This window comes from Ovis canadensis, chromosome 10, assembly GCF_042477335.2.
Source record: "Ovis canadensis isolate MfBH-ARS-UI-01 breed Bighorn chromosome 10, ARS-UI_OviCan_v2, whole genome shotgun sequence".
NCBI lineage: Eukaryota > Metazoa > Chordata > Mammalia > Artiodactyla > Bovidae > Ovis > Ovis canadensis.
Genome location: NC_091254.1, coordinates 73,704,567 through 73,725,050, shown reverse-complemented (window position 1 = coordinate 73,725,050; position 20,484 = coordinate 73,704,567).

Sequence of the window (20,484 nt, the reverse complement as noted above, 5' to 3'; positions counted from 1 at the left end):
CTTAAGAAATACATAGCGAGTGCTCATAAATGTTAGATGATAGCACAGTGGTAAGGGCATTCTTCTAGTAATATAAGCAGATTTTATTGCTTTTCCTGAAATATTGGTTTACAATGTTACCAAAAATATATATATATATATATATTCTTTAAAAGAAAAAGCCAACATATCAGCACAACTACATTGCTTTGCTTTTCTAACCTTTCTAAGCCTCTATTTCTTCATCTGCAAATAGGGATAGTATTGGAATCTACATTGTAGGATTACTGTAAGAGATAAGTGACATAACACACTTAAAGCCCAGAGCAGAGAGCTTAATGTATGTAAATTTTCAAAATAAAACTTGCTTTCATTACTAACACAGTTACATAAGATACTGCTTTCCTAACACGTTCCTAATGTAGGACATGACTTATGTGTTTTTCTAGAGTTCATAATAATTTCTCTTTTTATTAAGATAATAATGTCCTGGTTCCTGCTCTTAAACTCTAAATGGGATATGCTTTTTCCCTGTGACTATTGGCAGATGTTCGGCCAAAGAACTTGAATTATCCACCAGGCCAGCATAGTACAGTACCTAGAGTCTCTAAGGAAAGGGAATGAATTGTAATTGATAATACAAGGAATGTTTCCATGGCAAAATCTGTTCAGTACAAGGACATATGCATGTATATACATATATTCTTAAACTTACTATATGTGAGTCTATGCTTATACTGACTAAACAGTGAAGAACATTATATATTTCATGTGATTATAGTGTTATATACATTGCCTTTTGATTTAAATACTCAGCATAGCAATAATACTTGTGTTTACCCCCACATTCCCATTTCAAAATAAAACTCTATTAAAGAGAACATTTCAATTGAATATATTTAATATTGTGCATCTCTATATTGGGCAACATTTAGGTATCTGTTTATTTTCATTCTGTATAATCTGATATTCTATCCACCTTACATTTTATCTCTTTTTGTGGAGAAACTTAAAAAAACAGATATGTCACTCTGAACCCAACAATGAAGAGATAAAGCATGTAGAAATGTAGTTTTGTTATTAAATGATTTCAATAATATTATTCTGCTTAATAGCTTTTTTCTGTAATTGGTAATCAAAAGCATAATTATACTTTTGCACATGACCAAAACATGAGGAATTATTCATCCCTTTTAACACAGATATTTATAAATAATAAAATTAACTTGAATATTTCAAACTATTCTGTAATATTTGATACTTTGGAAAGGTGGCATAGCTCATTCAGATCTGCTTGTCTTTTTACACTGGGTTTAAAGGAATATTTATTTAGATAACATTCAAAAAATGTTCTGCTATGGGACACAGAAAATATCACTTATTCTGGAGAAAATATTATTAATACTCCAATTTCTATCTATATTCTTGCAGTATGTTATGGCTCTCATAAATTCTCCATAAACTTAACAGAGAGAGAAACTATGTCCAATTAAAATAAATAAATTAATTTTTAGAAAAAGAAACTATGAATCAAAGTGATAAAACATCCTGTCCAAGACTACATAGGAGCCAAGAGGCAGTAAAAGATATGAACTTAATAATCATATCCACAATCCCAGGACTCTGTCCATTGTAAGAAATACCATCAGTTTATTGGTAGTATACTGACAGGATTGGATAAGACTGTACAATAGCCAAAGTGGATATGTAATTACTTAATATGTAATGTATTTACTCAATCTTGCACTCATTTAATGAAAAGTCATTTCACTAAGAATATGACAGGTGTGGTAATAGTGAGAAAGCCTTCCATCTCAGTCAAATTTCTTAGGGAAACAAATCAAAAAGGAATCTTAGTCAAAAGATTTAGATTAGGTAGATGAAGTAACATTTTAAACATAAAAGAGATTTAAAATCATTTTCTATCAAACACAGCTAAGGAAAAAAAGAGCTTCAGTTCAGTGTTTTTTGCAGAAGGGACAAGCTCTTCTGAGAAACTCCATTCTGCTGTTAGAAATCTCTTTTCATGTTGCCCTTGGGTATATAAAGAAATGTGTTTAAAATAATTTGTTTTTACTACATAGAAACAAATGAGTTTGAGTGTGAGAAGAAAATCACCCTTTCCTTTGGATATATATTCAGGAGTGATAGCTCTTTATAGGTAGAAGGGAGGGATGCTACAATTGTTTGTCCCAGTAGTCTGATCTTTGGATCTAATCAATGAAACCACACCTAAAATGGCAGAAGAATATATCAATAATAAGAGCAAACTCAGAGCTCCCTTCCTCAAAACACAGTGAAAATTCAGGAGGTAAGCACAAAAGGCTTTCTTAGAAGTTCAAACTTGGAACAAAGTGTTATAGGGAAGCCAGGAGATCTACGCTGAATATTCACATAAACCGTATTTGCAAGCAGCTGTTTTAAATATCCAAGTAATAAACAATCACTAGTCAAAGTCGCCAGAGAAAGGCTAGCCAGAGCCTCATCAAGTACCTGAATATTCACTGATGCCAAAACAAAAAGTAGATTAGAAAAGCCTCTCTCCCTCTCCTTTACAATGGCTTAATCAGAAGCCTGAGTGACTTTATTCTGCCCACCCTTCTCTCTGTATTCTGCAAGCAACTGGACCATTACCTATTGCTTCAAATCAACGTGCAAGAAAGAGGAAAAACAACATGCAAGAAAGAGAAAATTTCCGTGCTTTGCCATATTAAATATAAAAGATTAAAGTAAAACTAATTTAGAAAAACTTAAAACAGTATAAGCCTAGGTCATCATTTATTTCATGTCAATAGATATGAACCTATGACAATTCAGCAATCCCACTGCTGGGCATACACACCGAGGAAACCAGAATTGAAAGAGACACATGTACCCCAATGTTCATCGCAGCACTGTTTATAATAGCCAGGACATGGAAACAACCTAGATGTCCTTCAGCAGATGAATGGATAAGAAAGCTGTGGTACATATACACAATGGAGTATTACTCAGCCATTAAAAAGAATTCATTTGAATCAGTTCTGATGAGATGGATGAAACTGGAGCCGATTATACAGAGTGAAGTAAGCCAGAAAGAAAAACACCAATACAGTATACTAACACATATATATGGAATTTAGGAAGATGGCAATGACGACCCTGTATGCAAGACAGCAAAAAAGACACAGATGTGTATAACGGACTTTTGGACTCAGAGGGAGAGGGAGAGGGTGGGATGATTTGGGAGAATGGTATTCTAACATGTATACTATCACGTAAGAATTAAATCGCCAGTCTATGTCTGAAAAAAAGAAAAAGAAAAAGAAAGATAAGTGTGAAGAGATGTCTTACTTTCGAATGTAAAGGAAAACAGAACCACATTTAGATATAACTATAGAAATTTTGAAGAACAAACAAACAGAGAAATGTTGTGAGTTTGAATATGTCAGTGCCCTCCAAGGAAAGACCCTCAGGAAGACCATGGAGTTATACAAATTTGAGGTATTTACTTGCTGAAGCAAGGGAGATATCGCAACACAAAGAAATGTGGAGTAAGAAAGTCCTAAAAAGGTGTTTTAATTGGATTTGGCTTGTGGTGGTAATTTGGGAGAAGAATCAGGAAGCAGGGAAATTGGTCTTGATGCAGCGCTCTCAGAAAGTAGGAACCCCTTTGTTTAGTCACTCCATTGTGTCTGATTCTGTGTGACCCCATGGACTACAGTACTCCAGGCTTCCCTGTCCTTCACTATCTTGGAGTTTGCTCAAACATATTTGAATCACTGGTGCTATCTAACTGTCTCATCCTCTGCCATCCCCTTCTCCTCCTGCCCTAGATATGTTAATTTTTTTTTTTTATCTAGAAAGCAGGGGGAAAAAATGGAGTGTGGTAGACTTCAACTGGTAAACATTAAGCAATTTTTCTCATTTCTTGGCAGGAGTAGAGATTTAGTCCTTTTTGTGGTGGGCCATGTTGTTGTTTTTGCATATGTACAGCTAAGATTATGGAGTGTTCTTCTTATGTACTTGGTCCTGGGCACAGAATGCACTTACAGAAAAATAACACAGCCTACTGTGAATGCCATGCCAGCTTCCAGAGGAAAGTAGCCTGTGTTGCTTTTTTCTTTCTTAAGAAGTACTCCAGAATGGGAAACCACAGAGAAAAAATTATAAAAAGTTGGCAAAAAAAATGAGAGGAAATTATGGCTTCTGAATACTCTAAACAGAGATTTATTTTCTAGTGAGGACAAATTGAGTAAAAACAATTATCAAAGTTAAAAAAAAGACAACAACTGTGATCCAGGAAGAATAAAAATATCAGCATTACAAAGGTTATACTTAAAAAATCATTTGCAAGATATAAAGTTTTATTTAAATAGAAATTAGAATTTTAAAACCATGACTTCTTCCTAACTACAAAACAAGAAAAATGCAAACAACTTTCATTATCATTTTGCAAAATAACAATGAAAGAAACTAGCCACTGAAAATTAAGAACATATTCAATATGTATTAAGAAATATTGATGATAGAATACTTGTGATGCCATAGTACTTAAATCAGTACAGATTTTTTGCCTGCATAGCCATAGTAATTGAACAAAATAGAAAGACTGATTGCAATGTTGGGAATATTCATGTATTTACTGTATAATGTAGGTAGCATTTTATTCAATAGTAACCGCAAAGGATATAATAATGATAATGAGAAAATTTGTCAAAATTGGGGAGAATTATAATACAAATGATTCCTATACATCATTTACAGCAAAGTAAATTTCAGTTGAGTTAAAAAGTTAAATTTAAAGTAAAATAGTTTAAAAGGTAGTAAACATTAGTAATTATATCTGATTATGGTAAAATTTTCTTCAGCATGGAAGCAGTGGTAGGAATGAGAAAGATAGACCTGTGAACTGTCTCTTAGGAGTGAAAATAATATAAACAATATTTTTATGTGTGTGTGCATGTGTTAGTTTCTCAGCCATATTCAACTCTTTCCAATACCATGAACTGTAGCCTGCCAGGCTCCTCTGTCCATAGAATTCTCCAGGCAAGAATATTGGAGTAGGATGCCATTTCTTTCCCCAGGGGACCTTCCTGACTCCAGGGAAGCATATTTTTCTGTGTAGTAATAATTAATTTAAATGTACTTTGGCTACCCGATGAGAAAAGCTGACTCATTGGAAAAAAACTCTGATGTTGGGAAAGATTGAGAGCAAGAGGAGAAGGAGGATGAGATGGTTGGATGGCATCACTGACTCAACGGACATGAGTTTGAGCAAACTCCTGGAGATAGTGAAGGACAGGAAAGCCTGGCTTGTTGCACTTCATGGGGTTGCAGAGTCAGACACATCTTAGTGACTGAACAAAAACAAATGTATAATACAATTTCAAAAACATATTGTGAACAACTCTTTAAATCATCCCTCTAACCATTGTACATTTGAGAAGAAATGCATGTATTCTATATCTCTTATTATGTGGACATTTCCAAATTAATTACCACCAAAAAAAAAATCAAGGGGCTTTTGTGTTAAGCCTGTAAAAATTAATCTCCTTGACTTCCTAAATTATTTTCAAATACAGGTTAGTATTAGACCAGAATATGTATATGACCAACATATGATGAAAGTTTTGACCCCTAGGTAGCTTTTGAATGCTCACATCAAAGAGAATTCCTCTACACAATTTAATAACATGCACATCTGAATGTGCAGTTTATAAAGTGGTTTCTTGTGTGTAGTTGGTTTGTTGTTGGTTTACTTTTGTTTTTGTTGTATCATTTACATGCTGTTTCTTTGCTTTCTGCGCTGGTTTCTTTTTCATCTGCCTCTCCCTAGGAGGAAAAAAGCATCTTATGCGTAAGTTATGGAATCAGGCTATTCCCAACTTCCTACACTCCCTCTGGAGCTCCTTCAAGGGAGGGGGCTGATGACTTTTGTCTAGCTTGACTGGACAGTTATTCTTCATCTCTTTGCTCTACTACACATTTCTAAAGAGACCACTTGGTATCTACAACATAATTAAGTCTATCTTTCTCTGATGTAATCTTTCTCTTCCCTGCCTATTTTGTGGCTGAGCTTCTGCTGAGTGCTTTATTAACTTCCTGCTGTAAATCTTCTGAAGGCAGAATGGAGATGATCTTAAATCCTCTTATATGATCATACAATGGGAAAGAAGGGAGTCCAAAATTGTCTATCTACAGTGGCTCTATAGATTTTTTTTAACACACTGTTTTTCACCACAGCAGTCTCCCAACTTCTAATTTTCAATTTTTCTCAGAGGTACTTTTGAGCTTTAAAAACAAAAACAACAGCAACAAACAAAAAAAGCCTTAAAATCATTATGAAATTCTTTACAGAACTTCAAAATACAGCTAAAAGAAGTATATATCCTAAAGTTTTGCAAGCCAGATTCCACAAATTTCTATTTGATGTATTTTCTATATTAATTACTCATTATCAACAGAGTATGATATGTGCACGTTCATAAAAAAATGTGATAAGAATGCTAGATTAAATATAAAGATATTTAATTTCTTATCTTGGTCTGTAATGAACTGTTTTGAATATTTTCGACTAAAGTTTTTTCCCCCATTTCTCACATGTGAATTGGAGTTAATAATATCCACCTATCAGTTCAGTTCAGTAGCTCCATTGTGCCCAAAATTTGTGACCCCATGGACTGCAGCACACCAGGGTTCCCTGTCCATCACCACCTCCCAAAGCTTATTCAAACTCATGTCCATAGCGTCAGTGACGCCATCCAACCATCTCATCCTCTGTTGTCCCCTTATCCTCCCACCTTCCATCTTTCCCAGCATCAGGGTCTTTTCTAATGAGTCAGTTCTTTGCATTAGGTGGCCAAAGTATTGGAGTTTCAGCTTCAGGATCAGTCCTTCCAATGAACATTCTGGACTGATTTCCTTTAAAATTGATGGGTTTGATCTCCTTGCAGTCCAAAGGACTCCCAAGAGTCTTCTCCAATACCACAGTTCAAAAGCATTGATTCTTTAGTGCTCTTTTTTCTTTATAGTCCAACTCTCACATCCACACATGACTACTGGAAAAACCATAGCTTTGACTAGATGGACCTTTGTTGGGAAAGTAATGTCTCTGCTTTTTAATATGCTGTCAAGTTCGTCATAGCTTTCCTTCCAAGGAGCAAGTGTCTTAATTTCATGGCTGCAGACACCATCTGCAGTGATTTGGGAGCCACCCCCAAATAAAGTCTCTCACTGTTTCCATTATTTCCCCATCTATTTGCCATAAAGTGATGGGACTGGATGCCATGATGTTAGTTTTCTGAATACTGAATTTGCGCTCAGTGAAAATAGAGGAAAACAATAAAATTGAAAAGACTAGAAATCTCTTCAAGAAAATTAGAGATACCAAGGGAATATTTTATGCAAAGATAAACTCAATAAAGGACAGAAATGGTAGGGACCTAACAGAAACAGAAGATATTAAGAAGAGGTGGCAAGAATACACAGAAGAGCTGTACAAAAAAGATCTTCATGACCCATGTAATCACAAGGGTGTGATCACTCACCTAGAGCCAGACATCATGGAACGTGAAGTCAAGTGGGCCATCACTACGAACAAACTAGTGGAGGTGATGGAATTCCAGTAGAGCTATTTCAAATCGTGAAAGATGATGCTGGGAAAGTGCTGCAGTCAATATGCCAACAAATCTGGAGAACTCAGCAGTGGCCAAAGGACTGGAAAAGATCTGTTTTCATTCCAATCCCAAAGAAAGGCAATGCCAAAGAATGTTCAAACTACCACACAATTACACTCATCTCACATACTAGTAAAGTAATGTTCAAAATTCTCCAAGCCAGGCTTCAGCAATAAGTGAACCATGAACTTCCAGATGTTCAAGCTGGATATAGAAAGGGCAGAGGAATCAGAGATCAAATTGTCATCACCTGCAAGAGGGTTCCCCCCCAAAAATTCTACTTTTGCTTTATTGACTATGCCAAAGCCTTTGACTGGGTAGATCACAAATATCTGTAGGAAATTCTGAAAGAGATGGAATACCAGATCACCTGACCTGCATCCTGAGAAATCTGTATGCAGGTCAAGAAGAAACATGTAGAACTGGACATGGAACAACAGACTGGTTCTAAATTGGGAAAGGAGTACATCAGGGCTGTATATTGTCACCCTGCTTATTTAACTTATATGCAGAGTACATCATATGAAATACCAGGCTGTATGAAGCACAAGCTGGAATCAAGATTGCCAGGAGAAATATCAGTAACCTCAGATATGCAGATGACATTAACCTTTTGGCAGAAAGTGAATAAAAATTAAAGAGCATCTTGAAAGTGAAAGAGGAGAGTGAAGAAGTTGGCTTAAAGATATACACTTATAGGAAAGACTAAAATGTGATCCTTGATTCATTATGCTTTCTACATTTACTCTTGCTTTGTTTCAGCTGTGTTCTAGCTCCTCCATTGGTTGCTGGGAAAAAAGGCCACTCTAAGAGATGACAATTTTGTAGAGAATAAATTGGGCAATAAATTAAAATATTGAGTTGGCCTTAGAGTTTACTTGCATTTTTCTGTAATGGTTTATGGAAAGGCCTGAATGAACTTTTTGGCCAACCCAATACAAAGTGGTAAATATGATTCAGAGATCTTAGTAAAGTAACTTTAAACATCTAAAAAGATATTTAGGAATTTTCCATGTGAAATAGATAGGTCATTACAGATAAAGGAGAAACAATGTATAAATATAGAGGTTATAAAGGTCATAGTGTGTAGAGGGGATAATTAGAAATGCAGTGTGGTAAAATTTCAGGAATAGGTTAATAGAGAATCTGAAGACAAAAACACAAATGTAGTTCTGTATCACTTTGTGACACAGCTATTGTCCCAAACTAAAATACATTAATTTTATACTGTAGCCAATCAATATCACTGGAATGCAATTATCAATATGATTATGGAGGCAATATGCAAAACACAAAATTTTTGGCATGGAATCCAACAGAAACATTAAAATATCTCAAGCAAAAGATAACCGGGGTCTTAAAATGAAAAAGAAACTATTAAGAGGCTAAAGTAGACTTTCAATGGATGTGATTAGATTTTTTGACCAACTCTGTGATGAGAGACTGATAAGAAAGGAAGGATATCTTGCAATTTACTGTTTTAAGGGACACAGGGACAATGCTAATGGAAATCAAGAATATGTCAATTATCTGGCATAACAATTTACTTTGTGATTTGCATGGGCCATGTTGAGTTTCAGGAGTCTAGTGAGAGTTTTCATTTGGTATGTCTAAAGCTAGGAGAGAAATACAGGAGGGATTGAGGTATATAAGTGTCATAGTGAAACTGAAGTTGAACACTGAAATTTGAGTTTTGAAAGTGTGATTAACATTAAATAAAAGAAAACCAAAGGCCAACTGTCAAGACACAATAGTAATTAAAGGGTGAGTAAAAAAAAAAATGGAACAAAAATGTAGAAAATTATTATTCAGAGGGGAAGGAAAATAATCATGAAATAATTTTGCAGTTAGAACCAAGAGACAATTTTCAAATTAAAAATGGGCCACCATGGCTCAAAGTTATTATAACAGTATATGAACAAACCATTTTATCAGGAATGTAATTTTCCTTAAATTCAACAAAGAATAGTGGATTCGTGTACTAAGCACAAGTCTAGTGACCAGGTTTATCAGTGAACAAAAGATCAATATTCTTAATGTATGCAAACAAAATTCTTAAAAGAATTAAAGAATAGTTAAATAAATAAATATGTTATATATCTTGTAAAATGCTTAGAAAAAAATAAATTAGGTTATGGAAACATAAGATAGCTGTTGGGATGTGTGCTAGTACGAGGGCAAGAAAGGTTTCTGCAGTCAAGTCACACTTGAGTGTAGAGAGTAGAAAGGGATGATGGGAAACGTGTTTGTGATGGTGGTGTGTAGAAGAGTGATTTGATCTGAAGAATGTTTTAAAAGAATTCTTCTGGCTACTCTGTGGTTACTTAACTTTAGGCAGATAGTTAGAGAGGAAATTTAATGACTAAGAAGATACTAGGAAGAAAACAGGGACAGACAGTGGCGACTTGTACAGGTCAGATTTCTTCAGCCTAGGTACTACTGCCATTTTGGATGGGGTAATTGCTGGGGGAAGCTGTCTTATGCTTCGCAGGGTTTTTAGCAGCATCTCTAACTTCTACCCACTGGATGCCTATAGCACCTTTGTGATTTGACTTTCAAAATGATTTCCAGACAGTGCCCAGTATCCCCCAGTTGTCTTTATAGAGCAAAGGGCAGGGATTGAATGTGTAAGTAACTAGACATATTTCAAAGATAAAACTGGATAGATTTTTTTTTAATTGGATGTGGACTGTGAGAGAGATTGCCAAGGTTTCTGACTTGAACAGCTGGAGAATCAAATTGACATTCCTGAAATCTGGAAGACTAAAGGTGCAGTGGGAATCAATATATCAGTTTTGGCCTTATTAAAGTTGAAAGCAATTGGATATAAAACTGAAGTTCAAGGAAGAGCTCAGGTTGGGTATATAAATTTGGTTTCCAGATGTGTATAGATAGTATTTAAAGCAAAAAGAATGGATGAGCTCCCCTAGGGAATGAACAGAGATAGAAAAGAGATCCAGTGTCTGAGCTCTGAGTTTCTTCCAAGTTGAGAGTTGGGGAAGACAATGATGACTTACAATGGAGGCTGAGAAATCCAGTGTGTATATGTGTTTCTGTGTGTGTACACGAATGTATATTTCCTCTTCTTGGCATCCCATCTTTCATAAGTACAAGAGAATAATGATAGAAAAAACAATCACAGTGTAGTTGCTTGCATGATACTGCTGCTATTTTCCAGAAAGTTTTAGTGTATATGTGTTTTTTTTGTGTGTACATGAATGCATATTTTCCTCTTCTTGGCAGAAGAAATTTTTAGTGATACAATGTTAAATCAATTATGTCCACAGAACATTTTTCTTCTCATAATAGCAGCTTCTTCCTATGTAATTTAGTGCTGGCAGTCAACTGCAATTCCCTACTCTTTGGCTATATAATGAAAAGGATCTGACCTGAGGTTTTCTGAGTTCAGTAGTTGCTGGCAGCCATAATAACAGACTTGGGGCAAAAATTGGAACATTAAAAAAAAAAATTCAATACACATAGAAAAGAAGAGAGAAGGGACAGACAAGAAAAGCCTGATAACATCTGTTGCTCTGGTTCAAGATCCCTGATGCCAAATGTACCTTTGGCTTTCAGACATTATGTTCTATGACTAAACATATATTCCCTCCTACCAAACCTGAGTCAAGTTAGAATTCACTTGTTTGCAACCAAAATGAGGTTTAGGTTCTTCCTAAAATAAAGCAAAAATGAGTAAAGTGTATCAAATACCAATCAAATATATATATATATATTAAAATATATAGACAAAGAAAAATTTTGAATTATTCTGTCATTTTGTTTACACATAAAGAATAATTTGCCTGCTTTATTTCTGATTCCAATTGAGGACATCCTAGGGAACTCCCAAGTTATCAAAAGCAAATGTCCTTAAAGTCCTTAAAAATAGTTCCCAAATGATAAAACTACAAATGCTGGAATGGAAGGTACCTGGAGTTATTGTATCGGTTTCTTATTAATACACTCATATGCAAACACGTTTCATGTTATATGGATGTTTAAAATGTCTTTTCATTGGAAAGACATCCTAATGTTTGAACATATTGGGAACCATTGCATTGAGCCATAATTCATGGTGATTTGCTTTCATTTAAAGATGAATGTTAAGCCACGGTGCTTTCAGTTTTATATCACAGAGATGGTAATACATTAAATTTAGGGATACGAGTGGATTTTCCAAACAGAAAATATGCCAGGATTTTTGTACTTCATGGAAAGGAATCCTTATTTCAAAGGCAACTGATTTTTGTGTTTATACTGCTCTTATGCTTTTCAGCCTGGCCTCTTTCCAAAAACATCCACAACTCTGATTACTACTTTCATAATGCACTCTTTGCTGATATTTGTATTAAATAGTAATTCATAATTATTATGGTTCATAATCTTATAATATCAGTCTTCTTCATTAATGCTAGGATTCACTTTGCCACTCATCATTTTTCATTCTTCTGTTGAAATTGCAGGATAATGATACCGACTGATTAATCCTACCTCTACCACTTACTTAAACTTCCAGTGCCATGGTCTCTTAGTTATAAAATTAGGATAAACAGTAACATCAAAGTATACCTATGAATGTATAAGGATCAAATGAGTCCCATTTTTAGAAATGCTAAACTCAGGTAAGCTGTGAAAATGTTAGACCTTTAAAAATGTCATTGGATAGGATATTCAATAAATACTTGCTATTATCTAAAAAACTGGTTTATTCCAGAAATATAATTGCTTCTTACATACTTAGTAAATATTAGCTAATATGTTCAATTTTCAAAGACTCTATCTTAGCCACTTGGTCTAGTGCTGTTTGACAGCAATCTTAGACATAATGAAAGTTGCAAGTCACTTCACCTACCTGGTTCAGTTTCTTCTCTCTGAAGTGCTTCCACAGAAATGTTACAGTGAGAGAATTGTTGTGAAATTTACTGAAAATTTTAAATGCAATCTAAAACTTATATTTTTATATAGTTAAAAACTCACATGTACTTGTAAGAAAGAAATAAGATCACATATACTTTTACCCATTTTACCACCATAGTAACTGCTTCTAAATTTATAGTACAATAGCACCACCAGGATAGTGCTGCTGCTGCTGCTAAGTCACTTCAGTCATGTCCGACTCTGTGCAACCCCATAGACGGCAGCCCACCAGGCTCCCCCGTCCCTGGGATTTTCCAGGCAAGAACACTGTAGTGGGTTGCCATTTCCGTCTCCAATGCATGAAAGGGAAAAGTGAAAGTGAAGTCATTCAGTTGTGTCTGACTCTTCACAACCCCATGGGCTCTAGCCTACCAGGCTCCTCTGTCCATGGGATTTTCCAAACAAGAGTACTGGAGTGGGTTGCCATTATCTTCTCTAACCAGGATAGTGACACTGATACAATCTATTGGCCTTACATAGATTTCCCTAGGATTACAAATACTTACATGTGTGTCTGCCTGTGTGTCTTTAGTTCTATGCAGTTTTATTACATGTGCAGGTTTAACAAATATGAAGGTTTACAAACTTCAGTGGTCACTGGTATTTCTTTCCATGGTGCCCATTTCCACCATCGTGTTTATCTGGGACATGAAGATTTTTTTTTTTAAATAGTTCTTTTGTGCCACCTCTTCTTAATATCTTCTGCTTCTGTTAGGTCCATACCATTTCTATCCCTTACTGAGCCCATCTTTGCATGAAATATTCCCTTGGTATCTCTAATTTTATTGAATGAATGTCTAGTCTTTTCCATTCAATTGGTTTCCTCTATTTCTTTGCACTGACCACTGTGGAAGGCTTTCTTGTCTCTCCTTGCTATTCTTTGGAACTCTGTATTCAAATGGATATGTTTTTCCTTTTTCCTTTGCTTTTTGCTTCTCTTCTTTTCACAGCTACTTTTAAGGCCTCCTCAGACAGCCATTTTGCTTTTCTGCATTTCTTTTTCTTGAGGATGATCTTAATCCCTGTCTTCTGTACAGTGTCACGAACCTCTGTCCATAGTTCATCAGGCACTCTATCAGATCTAATCCCTTGAATCTATTTCTCACTTCTACTGTATAATTGTCAGGGATTTGACTTAGATATTACATGAATGGTCTAGTGGTTTTCCTAACTTTCTTCAATTTGTGTCTGAATTTGGCAAGAAGTAGTTCATGATCTGAGCCACAGTCAGCTCCTGGTCTTGTTTTTATTGACTGTATAGAGCTTCTCCATCTTTGGCTGCAAAGAATATAATCAGTCTGATTTTGGTATTGACCATCTGGTGATGTCCATGTGTAGAGTCTTCTTTTGTGCTGTGGGAAGAGGGTGTTTACTATGACCAGTGTATTCTCTTGGTGAAACTCTGTTAGCCTCTGCCCTGCTTCATCCAAGGCCAAATCTGCCTGTTTCTCCAGGTATTACTTGACCTCTTTCTTGACTGAGTATAGATCTATTTTAGAGAGTCTGAAGCAATAATGTCCAACTGATCAAGTCTGAGGCCATATTATAGTATGCCTTGAAAGCAAGTGTGAGATTCTTATATGGAATCACAGACCCGAAATCAACATATTAACCTGAGTGAGATGACAGGCACACTTATTTTATTGCTTCCATTCTATGAGACACCGTGAGACTGAAACTTACCAGGCATAAATGAGCATGTTTTTAACCTACAAAATCTTATCAAATTTTAGCTAAAGAATTCATTTTTATGATTATATTTTAACTGATATCCCAAACAATCCTTGAACACAGAGAATGTGGGTGTGACTTATAAAACTGCTTGCAAAGATACTGTTAAATTGCTGTGTAATCAGGGTCTGATTGGGTCTGATTATGAAAGCTTTCTTTAATGAATACAAATGCTTTGCTAGACTGTTCAAATTCCTTGTTATATTATTATGTATTCACTATAAAATGCTCCTTTGTTAGACACTGAAAAACTTTATCTATTTTCTTTTCAGGCTCAAATGCATGAATTCTCAGTTTAAAAAATGTTAAAAATAAATGATATTAATGGACTTTCATGTTTCCTTTTAAAAATAATTAACTAGTAGGCTGGGACACAAGTATTCAAACAATTGGTCATAATTTTATAGTATCAAGTGTCCTCTTATCGAATAGCTTACACAGCTTATCTACGCATATGTAGGTCAAATCATACTCCATAAACAAAAGGTAGGAACACAAATTTTCTTTGTGTTTGAAGAAGAATATGAATTTTAGCTAAACTTATCTTTCTAGTCCATAAACTATAGATTTATGACACAGAATATATGGTAATAAATCAAATAAAGAAATGTGTGTCTCTGGTCAACAGGATTGAGATCCTAGTGGGTCAACTTGATATTGCTCAGATAAAGAAGAATCACAGTTAGACTCTTTTTAAATATCACCAATAAAAGTGATTCACAATACCTTTACTATCAGTGATTTTAAATTTACCAGTTTAACGTGCTCTCTTTTCTGCAAACTTTACCCATCCCTCTAAGATCCCCATCTCCTTTGGACTCTTGAGGAAATTTCTCCCCAAGTTTTATACCCTTCTCTAGTGAATTACTGAGGTGCATTCACCCCTACCTTCAAAGGGATGAATGCACCTACATCTTCCAAGTCTAGAATATATCCAGATTTCTAATCTTTGCCCTAATGATTATCCTCCACATTGGTTATCTTCACATAATGATTACCCTAACCACTGCTCAACAAGAACTTCTTTCCGGGAATGAAAACAATAATATCTAGAATGTAAGTTGTTCACACACACAAAAAAAGGATAATGTCCATGTACAGCACTTAGCTCAGTTACTGACAAGTAAGAAGAACTCACCGCACCATCAGTTTCTTCTGTTCTCTGATTTTCCTTTCAAGTCCAGACTTTACAAATAAATGTCTAGAGGTATTTCATCAATTTTTTTCCACCAGCAGTTTTAAATCTGCTTCACTATCCCGTGTTCTACAAAAATATCTTTATCTAAAATCACTGGTGACCTGACTCTTCTCAGCCCTTCTGTTCTAAGTCTTCTCTCCCTGGGTTTTCATATGCAGTTCAGACTCAGTTCTTGTATTACGTTTTGTTTCCCCTGAATAGCTCTTCTTTGGTTTCCATTACTCTGTTTTCCTTTTCTTACTCCATATTCTCTGCCTGTTCTTACTGTGTCTTAAGAATTCATTGGCTAATTAAATATGATTTTTGAACAGTGTTTTGAAGCTGATAGAAGGAAATGGCAACCCACTCCAGTATTCTTGCCTGGAGAATCCCATGGACAGAGGATCCTGGTGGGCTACAGTCCATGGGATGGCAAAGAGTTGGACATGACTGAGCAACTAACATACACTTGAGGCTGATAAAGAAATAACTATGAAAGTATGCAATTTCATTGAATTACTTCACTTCTGTACCTTACTTTTATGTATCTGTAAAATCCAGTATTATACAGATCTAAAATTCTTATAGTGGAAATAGGGAACTGTTGAGAACAAAATTGTTTTTGGTTTTCATCCAAAATTCATCATTGAAATGTCATGTAATTTATTTAAAGACACAGATCATGTTCTAGGAAATCTGACCAACAATGCAAGGAATGTAAAAAATGTAAAACTACCGATACAGTGGAGGAATTAGACAAATTTGTCCTCAGAACATCACCTTCCTATAAGAATCTTTCAAATGGCTCTTTTGAACTTCACTTGAACATCATACATCACCTTAAATCTTTCCTTCTAACTTTGACCAATCTCAAATTACTCTTTTTAATTAGTGCCATCAGCATTACTTTCCTTTAGTCAAAATGAAATACTAGTTTATTAATTCTAAACATAGTCATAAACACTAATGGACTCAATTTTCTTTTAAATATTTTTACTCAAAATCTTAAATGTACAAGTCTTCACAGAGATACAATTATTGATTAACTTAAGACATGTTAATAACACCTGTATGAGTAGTTCTAAGCTTTAGCATACACATAACATTTCTGGAGAGTTTGTTAAAAATGCTAATCCCATGTTCTTCAGGTGTAAAGCTCCCAAATATATATAGTCAAGCACCTTAGAATCCCCTTTTGCCTTGCACTGCATTCTTATTATCATAAAGATGAGCCAATTATATTACATGAAACTTGGGAGAAGTGTAGTTAACAATACATGAAACAACTCTAACACTAAGTGATAGAAAAGGTCAGGAAAAGTGTAATGAGAGTACAAGGTTAAAATTCACTTAGGAAGGAAAAGATTATACCAAGTGAGGGAGACTTAGAGGTGGACTTGGAAAATTTCTGAAAAGAATGAAAAGCTAGAGTCTGAGTTTGGATCAACCTACAGAGTAGCACATAGTCTGAGAGCCACAAGAGAAGTACGCAAAGAGGATGGTTCACTGTGGCTGGGCTAGCTCTAACATCTCATAGCTCCTTTTTACTGTCTGTCCCCTCCTTGTACCAATGAAAAGGTTACTGATCATTATCCCCATTGTGATAGGTTTAAATACTATTTTTTAGTTAATCTTCCCCATAAGCTTTTGAGATATCACTGTTATCCCCATTTTATAGGTGAGGAAGTTGGAGTTCGGAGTGTTTAAGTAGCCAGGATTCAAATTGTGATCTCAGATTTTCACATATAGCGCTAATGGCATTATTTTATTTTAAAGTCATGTGCGTTTTAGTCGCTGAGTCATGTCCAACTCTTGTGACCCCATGGACTGTTGTCTGCCAGGCTCCTCTGTCCATGGGATTCTCATGGCAAGAATACTGGAGTGGGTTGCCATATCCTTCTCCGGGTTTATAGTCATATAATAAGCAAATAAATACACACCCCTAGACATATATATTTACCTCTATATCTTCTTCCACTTCCTCATTGCCAACTGCTTAGTCCAAACCCTTATGTCTTTATCTTGTTTTCTACAGTTTTCTTCACTTCTGTTGATAGAATTTTAGATCCAGATAATACTAGAACAAATCACTTTTTAGATACATACAGGTGTGTTCTCAATTTCCTTATTTCTTAAAACAGTAGATACATTTGGCCATTTCCTCCCTTCTGCAACACTATTTCCTTCTCTGCCACACCACAGCACTCATCTAGGTTGACTTTTTACTTCTTTAACTTCAGTCTCCCTTTCCAGATTTTCCTCTTGTACCACATTATTTAATGCCAGAATTACTTGGAGCTCTAAACTCTTTCTCTACTTGAAGTTCTTGAAGTCACTCTTGTGGCTTTAACCATCATGTATACATCAATGATATTGTTTTCCAAAGAGATTTCAAGTCACATTCAACTTCTTGCTCCACTTGAATGCTCTGTAAGCAACACAAATTATACGGTATTAAAAACTATCATTTATTTTCCAAATACTTCAACTTCTTGATACCTTTCTCAGGAAATAAAATTGCATTTCAGCTCAGTTTTCTTAGTGTGAACCTGAATGACCATTCATCATACTTTCTGGTTCATTTTATCATTCACTTAATCACCATGTTCTGTTCATCCTAAGTGCTGTGCTGTGCTTAATCACTCAGTTGTGTCCGACTCATTGAGACTTCATGGACTGTAACCCGCCAGGCTCCTCTGTCCATGGGATTCTCCAGGCAAGAATACTGGATTGGGCTGCCATGCCCTCCTCCAGGGGATCTGCCCGACCCAAGTCTCCCACATTGCGGGCAGATTCTTTACAGTCTGAACCACCAGGGAAGCCCTATTCATCCTAAGCAGTTTCACTAATCATGTCCTGTCAGCCTCAACCTTCCACAGCAGAATAAAAGTTTGAACATGGTGAGACCTTTAAATGAAATTGGCCCTAAGCTGCTGAATTCCTATCTGATTGCTGCCTAAGCTCTTTCCTCATCTTGAGGCAATTCTCCACTTGCTTTTCATGGGCTTCCCTGCTGGCGGGACTGCTTTTCATATCATTCAACAAGTCATTGTTTTCCAGTCTCTCATCGTAGGCTGTTTTCTCTGGTTATAATCCATCACCCTCCTATTCCAAGCCATCTCCTGCACATTCACCCTCATCCCAAGTGAACCCTCAAAACAGGAAGTCCAGTTAACATTTTTTGAATTTCAGATAGACAATAATTTTTAATAAAATGTCATTTATACTGCATGAAACATTGATATTAAGCAATTTTTGTAAATATATGAAATACAAATTTAACAGTATCATTTACTTGTCCTCTTAAATCTGGTAACCCTGCTTCACAGCGATTCTCATTTCTTTTCTATAATGTACACCCAATGAAGAAAAGGCCCGTGTGTGACTTAATTAATGCTGCTGTTCCATTGCTACCATTTCTGTACACAAACAGTAAGCACTTAATATACCCTGGCTAAATTCATTACATATGTGCTGTTCAAAGTCTCTGAAAGTTAGTACTAATTTGCCTCTATACTTTGGCCCATTTCTAGTATTATCTTTTTGCTACTCACCTTAGGCATTTTCAGATGTGTTCATTCAAACATATGAACTTTTCTCCCACCACTGCTTCTTGAAAATGCCTACAACATTGCAAATTTAAAACATAGGCTTCTGCTAAAGCCATATATAAGACTCATCTGTTCCATGATATCTTTTTATAAGTACTTCTGATCATCTCTAATTTCAGTTACTACTCTCAAACTCAACATACTCAAAATTCAAAGGAAAAAAATAGTTTTAAAGAAAAACATTTGGAAGCATATGAGTAAGAAACTAAAAACACACATTCTTTCTAAGTTACTGCCAAGGTAACTGTTGTCCTCTATGGAGTCTGCATTTATCTGCAACAGGTTCACTTTGGTCCTGAGGCATCCTCTGTGTGTGTGTGTGTGTGTGTGTGTGTGTGTGTATCTGTTGTTAGGGAGAGAAAATGAACTGATAGTAGAAAATACTGGCTCTCTGTTTGAAATTTTCTGGAATACCAAAACATATAGAGTAGAACTTCATGTTCAATCTGCTAATCACATAAAGGTCTGTGCAATTGAATGCTGAAAATTTATTGCAATAAAAATGAACTCATGATCAAAATAATCTATTCTTATTAGGGTTTTGACTTTATATCTAAGCTATTCCCAAATTGAAACAGAGCTTATGAGACTCTTATTAGGCATCTTCCACTAATTACAAATTGTGAGAGTATTTTGATTAGTTAAGTCTTAAAATTATTTACTCATGTATGTCAATTTTTTGGTAAGAAAATAAATTTATCCTTTTTAAAATACATTTGAAACATTAATTAACAGTATTGGTAATGTTCTTTATTATCATCATCTTTTCTTTCCGTTTGCCAACCCCACAATTCTAAAGCATTAATCATTAAATAATTCAGACATTTTAATGAAGATTTAATGTGCCATGTAGAGGTCACCCCACTCCTCAGTTACTAGAACCTTTGTTGCTGCAACTATTCAGGTCCTGCATTGATGTCGTTATTTGGGCTTTATCAGCAACTACAGACAGATTTCTGAGGAAGTTACTGTTAAATCTACATTTTTTTGATATCAGTAAAGTTTACATAAAGTGAAGAACACCATTTGAGATGGGCTTTGCAATAGGTTAGGAGTCCAAAGAATAATGCTTACTTTCCCTAAGATGCATAAAATTAGAATCTCTTGATCCGGAGGAGGGCCACAGAGGGAATGACAAGATACACACAGTCCAGAGAGAATACAGCCAGCATTTCTTTAACTTGGGCTATTTTAGTCCTGGGTTTGTCCTCTGTTATATAATAAGTTTTACAAATTTTAAACCATAGAACAAGAAAATTTCAGTATTGTAACAATAAACTTTATGTCATTCTGTATTTAATACCTCTCCCTAGATTTTTGTTTGATTTTTAAATTTATATTTTAAACAACCAAGCTAATTCTGAATTACTTGTACTGTTTTGTACAGAAATGGTTTTGGTTAGCTTAATGT